We start from the raw sequence: 7,228 nt of genomic DNA on the forward strand, positions 1-7,228 counted from the left end.
ATTGGTCTGTATTGGCTGTTGCTGATAAGCTTTCTTAATCAGAGAAAAGCTGTCATAATTTAAGGTTTCAACGAGAAACTTTATTAAAATAGTTCGTAATAAGATGTTTTAGCACTGAACTAATCACAGTAATAAAGATGGTTCTTGCAGATCTATCAATACAGAGTACATGCCGATCGATTATTCCACGCATTCGACAAGGGATGTAGTAAATATTTGAATAAATCCTACCATTCATAGTTTTAAAAAAAATCTTTTCTGTAGCTAATTTATAATGTTTACTGCAACAAAATCGGGGTTGATATTTTAGTTTATTCGATTAAGTTCGAATATACAAAAATAAAATATTACAACATGTCCCGATAAAGCAGTTGTCTGTCGACGACAACACAATGTAATTTATACATATGATCAAGGTACGTTACTGTTTTCTTTTTTAAAATGATTATAAAAATGAGCGAATATCGGCATGATTAAACATTTCATATTTCGTCGATATGCCACTCTAGAAAGTAACGGGAATTCTAACTGAGGGTCTATTCGTAGTACAGTTGTACATTAGTCTATGTCCATTCTTAACCGGGGATTGTGCGTTTTTCAGTTTCGACGATCTAACAACTGTGTAAACTGGCCTGATGTTTGGATCTGATGTCATATGCAATAATGGTCTTGAGATACAGTGCCAATCTATTTGGGAGGAATGCTGCTTAGAGTGTATGATTTACAAATATTACAATAATATTTTTTGCATAATTTCAAAAGTGAACGTATTTTATTTTGCTACACAGTCAAATCAGGCAACTTGAAAATTAACTATTTTTTTTTAATTTTCTATCAATCTTCAATAAAAATTGTCCACGCTTAAAACTTACAGGTGACATAGTTTCTTATTTTTTCGATGAAAAATCCTAAAACCAAACGTACAATGTTCGATATACCGGGTGATGCAATAGTGCAAACTCCGCGTAGCGGCAAAAGTTCGTGGCCTCTCTTACTAACCGCTGCAGACAAGCTTTTAGAAATTCTCGGACATTATTCAAATCAAACGTCGTTTGACAATCGGATAACGTCGCGTAGAATCATTTATTTTTTCTCGACTTTGCAAGATTCCTGCATTGTCTAAGAGGGTTGGCTGCAGCGTCTAGAGTGAATTTCGAATGTCTGACGCTGTTCAGAGCTTGAAAATAGTGTTGTATTTGAGATTTTAAAATAGTTATCCATAGAGAATCTAAACATACTGTGTTTTATCGAAAACATACGAGTGAAAAACTTAAAAAATGGACTTCTCTCAATACAGTAGCACACGTATGACAATTTTATTTTATTTCTTCAGTTTATTGTTTTCATTTCTTAAGACATGATAATGTATTAGTTTCTTTATGTGAGGACATTACAACATAGTCACAGATGAATTTTACAAACTGTTATTGCAGGAAATAGTTCAGCTTTTTATTTATTCTGTGTATAGGTATTGGACACCTTGTTCCGTCTGCCACAGACATTTTACAAAATGCATATCATAATATATTACTTGAACAAAAATACATCAATCACGCAAAAACTTATTAACATTTCAGTATGCGTTTTTATAGCTGTTTTATGTAAAATTTATGTTTCCTCGTATAAGTACTTTAGACGGCTAGGCTTGAGACACGGTGAATGTCCTAGTTTAACATGGCGGAAACCGATATCAAGAGAGTCGACGTGACTTGATACCCTGTCATAACAAGGACTGTTTGAAAGTTCATACCACTAAAGAGGAATGTGCAGAACCCTTGTCATGTTTGGTCAGTGGATTACCACACCCCCACCCCCTGGAGCAAAAGAATGTTAAAACCAGTTAAAAACTAGCTAAACTGAAGCTTGTCTTAATACTATTAAAGTCAATTTTATCTTGCCAAAATCTACCCCCCCCCAAAAAAAAAAAAAAAAAAAAAAAAAAAAAAAACCCTCTTACATGTAATTTCAGGTTACGGGCCGGATGGGTTTATCAAGTATCATGAATATTTGAATCAAACCAATCTTAATGTAATAATAAAGTCTCAAATGCAACATAATGCAAAGCTTATATATGAGAGTTAGGCGGGCAAAACTGAAGTCCCTATACATGTATTAGAAAAAATATCTTTAAAAAGAATAGTGTACATGTTGCGCCTGTACAAGTTCCAATGTGAATGGACTGAACTACAGAAATAATACCACACGTTTTGCCCATCAAAGTGTTCAGCTGTTTGGTTCGGAAAGGTTTATAGGTGTGGAAACTCGCTAATATGAAACTGTAAAACTTACGTTCAAGACAATATAAGCAAGGATATCTTCTTTACTCTTCTTAAGTCTAGAAACGCAGATTGAATTTCTGCATGCGTTTGATGAGTTTGAAACATCGAAGGAATATCTACAAGAGAGAAATCATTACATTTTTATAATCAAATTATGCAATTGGCCATGTAACAAAAAATTTAAAAAAAAATACAACAACAAATCAATTCCAGGGTAAGACGTCGGATTCAACCAAACATCTCATTAGAAAATGAAATGCACCCCACCCCTAAAATAACATTATTATATAGGTAAATCATTCTGAATTTTATCATGTCTGTGTTATGGAAAAGCAGAAAAAAATCAGCTTTCACTAATTGTACGGTCAATCAATCAATCATTGTGTACTCAAAGGGTTTTATTCTGTCCACCTGAATTATTTAATGAACGTGATTTGCTGTATTTGTCAGACTCGTTTCCTTTTTCCATTAACAGCTCTTTTTATGACAGTTTACAAGAAGGCTTCAACCCTTAGAGTGTTCTTATCTTTTATGTCAATCATTGCCTGCCCGTAATTTAGGAAGATGTTCTGTTTTATTAATAAACTGAAAATAAATTCAACGCACACAAATATGTGCAGACGTGATCCTCATTCAGTGCCTTGTAGTGCTGCTTTAAATATCCGATCGATTCCTCAATACATCGAATTTACATTATTTAAGTGCTAAATAATGACCTTTTCCTATGTCAGGTCAAACACAAAACACGTCTCGGTCATAATTTGACCGTTTAACCTCGCCACAGTCGGCAGCCGATCGATACGTATTATCAAAGGTGAGAGGTTCCGAAAGGGTATGTAAATTAAATGCGAATAGTGATCCGTTATGCATTCTTATTAATACAGTATACACTACGTCAAAATGAACTAATAGCTGAAGGGAAAATTAAAATAGCTTTTACAATCTAATTCATAACAACTATAGTTCGACGACCGATTTGCGGATTTCCGCGGTATTTATCCACGAGATTGGTTTTTTGCAATTAAATTTTACATTTCCTGATCTTGTACTTTTCTCGTTTCTTTACTTGAATTGAAAAATAAAAGGGGTTCTTCTGTTAAAAGTTTATCATACAAGATATCCTTTAATAAAGATATTCTTGTGATGTTGTTGTTTTTTTTTTTCGTTGATGGTAGGAGACAATTGAGTTCGAACCCGCAAAGAAAACCGTTTGATATTTTTTAGGCCATGGGTTGCAAACAATATGTTATGATAAAGTCCCTTTTCAAATCCAGAACGACAAAATAGCCATCATTCAAATTCTTCCAATAAAATTTAAGTTTTGAAAATATCAAACGAAACCATTTGATCCTTGACCCTCTCCATTCAAAAAGCAAAGAGTTTTTATTTTCATCGCCTTTTTGAAATTACTTACATCTATATGGATAAAATACCAACAATTCACAATGCAGACAGATAAATACCAAAAATTAAATCACAATATTAGTATTGGATTAGAAAAACTTTAATATACTGACCAAAGTGGGTCTCTGGCGAACCAATACCAACGTGAGCCTCATTTTCACAATATATCGGGACTCTTTTTATAAAGTGGCCATTATACAATTTTTAGCAATATTGGTGCCTTCCGTTTGAAATTTATGACTTAATAGAGAAGTTTGGGTTACTTTTTCATAATTTGGAGGGAATGAAAAGATTTAAAGATTTAAGTAATGTTTCGCTTTCAGAAACTGTAATACACCAAAAATTCACCAAAACCCCTTTTCTCCACATTAACTTTCTAGACGTGAATATTAAAATTTAAAATAAATCCCGTCTTTTTTTTTGTTTTTTGTTTTTTTGTTGTTTTTGTTTTTTTGTTTTTGTTTTTTTGCCTTTTGTTTGTTTGTTTGCTTGTTTTTTTTCCATTTTTTGGTTTTTATTTTTGGCAGTTATAAAGGCTTTCAAATTAATAAAAAAGGAATACCTTTTGAATCTCTTGTAAATGACTAAAATATTTTTTTCAACGACGAAGTACTATGTTGTTTTACATATGGCAATAATCTGAGTTCATAATCAAAACTAAAAAAAAGAATTCGGATCTGTACAATGTATATGTAATTTGAATAAACACGATGTAATCCAAACTTTTGTGAAATATATATATAGTCCTGAAATAGACTATAGTTAACGCATTCCTGAAATAGGTTGTATCCCTAAGAAATATAGTTGAAATCTGTTCACACAACGACATTTTAGCACTAAGAAGGTTCTAGTGCAAAGACACCCCCTCCCCCTTTTTTAAATGAATAGCATCGTTTGTAATTTCTTTCTTTAGATCCAGCATCAAAGCATATACACCATGTAGATATTTGTAAATAGTTTATACTAAAATGTCTTGTAAAAAGAAATCCTTGGTACGGAATTGGAACTTTAAAATAGTATTCTATGATTATTCGCATATTTTTTCTTCCGGTTTATTTGTAAATATAGAATTTCATAGTACTAATATGGATATTTAGGTAGCATGCATGAATACATGTACCTGGAATTCTTTTCATGCTATGCTACAATGTAGAATCAGGATCTGTCATTACGTACTTTTCAAGGAAAAGATAACACAGTCTTCAAGTTAAATATATTATAGGTTTTCGGCGTTTGAAATAACTTTGAAAAATGTTTATTTCTTATCTAATTCATGAAAATCTGTATTTTATTCATTCGAATTAAAAGTATTAATTTTTAACAAAGAAAATGAAATAAAAAATAAATTTCCTGAATTTCTGACATAACCAACTTCACTGAATCCTGTTTGTCAAACTTTGATTAATCTATTTCGTACATCTGTTTGATATTAATAAATAACATGTGTTTAAACTAACCAACTTCACCATTAGATCTTTTTTTTTTCTAACGAAAAGAGAAATATGTTCGACGATTGAAAACTTTTCAAATCAAATTTCATAAATGGAAATGCTTTAGTAATAATTCAAAAACGACCATGTTATGAAATTGCATTTTTTAAATATCTTAAAAGAAAATGTATGTGAATGAATTCGTAATTTGAATTCAAAAGAAAATAGTTCTTCTTACACATCTTATAGATATACATGAAAATATGTAGTAGTTCTCTTGAAAAGAAATTTTATTTACATTTCAACTACACCTTGAATATAAAAAATTAAAATGAGAGAAAAATTATTCAACAGAATTTAAATAATACAATATTTTATTAGAAGTTCGAACTATTTTCTACTTGTGTAAAGATATCTATGAGTTTAGCGTATATAAGTTAATCTGTCCGAGAAATTACTCAAGATTCAAGATTCAAGATTTTATTTAGAAATTATATTTAGAATATTTTATTCTTGAAATTACTTTAGTCACAATGTAATTTGGATAAGGTCCCAGATATCCATTACATACCATATTTTGTTTCGTACAGTGTATGTAGCATCACATTTCCCATAAGGGATTTATCTTCTTTGAAAGTCCGTAAACCCTTGGTCTGAAATATACATTTGTTGTCAAAGGCGGGTCCAAAAGTCCCCGTGTGGCCAGTCCCTTCAGAAATTGACAGTTTTGCAAATAGTTATAATTTTGTATTTAAATTTTTTTTAATTCTCAGAGTGGATTTTTTTCAATGAAAATCATTGGAAATCACTCAAAACGAATGTGTTATTATTTATAAATAAGCATATAGAACCCATTTTTTACTCATTTATCTTTTGGGGGAGGAATCCCCACCCCGTTTTTGTAAACTATATTTCTGGACTCAGAACTGCTTTGTTTTGTTCACATATAAGATTAGAGACTTTATAGAACCCATTCTTTAGTTATTTTTCTTGGAGGGAAATGAATCCCAATCCCGTTTTTGTAAACTATATTTCTGGACCCTGCATTTGTAGGTTTTGTTTACATGTAAGGTTAGGGACATTCTTTTTCATCTTATGTTAATTTATAAATTTATTAGTGAGAATGTATAAATTTAATGAAAATTTGAGATAAAATTATATTGAAAAGAGCCTTTAGTTTTAGTATAAACACGAGATCGGCATGGATAGTAAAGAATTTTGTAAATGAAATTACGAAAGGAAATAGCAATAATGATAATGTAAATTATTATTATTAAATTTTTCTTTTTTTTTCGTTTATCGTAATTTTTAATGTAAGGGATTTTTTTCTCCTATTTTCTATTAGGTTCTCATGCTATCATAATTATAGTTGAATAGTCTGAAATTTCATGATGTGTGTGTATTTTTTTTCTTTCAATTCTTTATATTCTGATATCGTAGCAATTTTTGATATATTTATTATGATTCCAACAGTACATTGACATTTTACTTCTGTACGTTATGTTTCAGCATGTGCTCATTAGAATAAAGTATTTATTTTTCTTAATACATTGGCTAAATATTTACACAAACAAATAAACAAATTTATACAAAAAATATCAAAAGCTTGTCTTTGTTAAAAACCTTGATAAAAAATTGTTCCCAGGAAATAAAAGCAAGAATACCATAATTAGAACTATGCGAAGTTTTTTTTATAAATAGAGGACAAATAATCGACCACGAAATCGGTAAAAAAAATTCTCTTGAATTAAAAAATACATAAGGAATTCATGAATAATTGAGCAACCCGGAGTCCACACTATAAATAACTTCACAGTAGTTTCGAGGCTGGAGTGTGATGAAAGGTGTGCCGGGAGTACATGCTCTTATAAAGTTGGAAAAATAATTTTTGCAAATAAATTTTGAATATTTCTAAAATTCTGCCCCCATCCCAACAAGACAAAAAAAAAACAAAAACAAAACTTGCCAAGCTTCGCCCGTCTTTAGTTCTATCTACTCCCAACATGAAATCACGAATCCGTAACTTGTTATTGAGGGATTAGATTTTCAATAGGACTTTGCAGCACTATATATCTACACTACTGAAAGTTGCATATTGGGGCATACCATTTTTAA

General features: G+C 30.8%; 1 long non-coding RNA gene across 1 annotated transcript in view; it reads right to left on the reverse strand.

Moving 5' to 3' along the window:
* LOC148602947 (uncharacterized) overlaps window positions 1-7,228 on the reverse strand; it is a 50,822-nt gene that overhangs the window by 26,729 nt on the left and 16,865 nt on the right. The window contains exon 2 of the long non-coding RNA XR_015916403.1: window positions 2,290-2,395. This is a non-coding gene — a long non-coding RNA (uncharacterized LOC148602947). The remainder of the gene's footprint in view (window positions 1-2,289; window positions 2,396-7,228) is intronic.

The sequence above is a fragment of the Perna viridis genome, chromosome 11, assembly GCF_037379345.1.
Source record: "Perna viridis isolate PV_CMFRI_1.1 ecotype Kerala chromosome 11, ASM3737934v1, whole genome shotgun sequence".
NCBI lineage: Eukaryota > Metazoa > Mollusca > Bivalvia > Mytilida > Mytilidae > Perna > Perna viridis.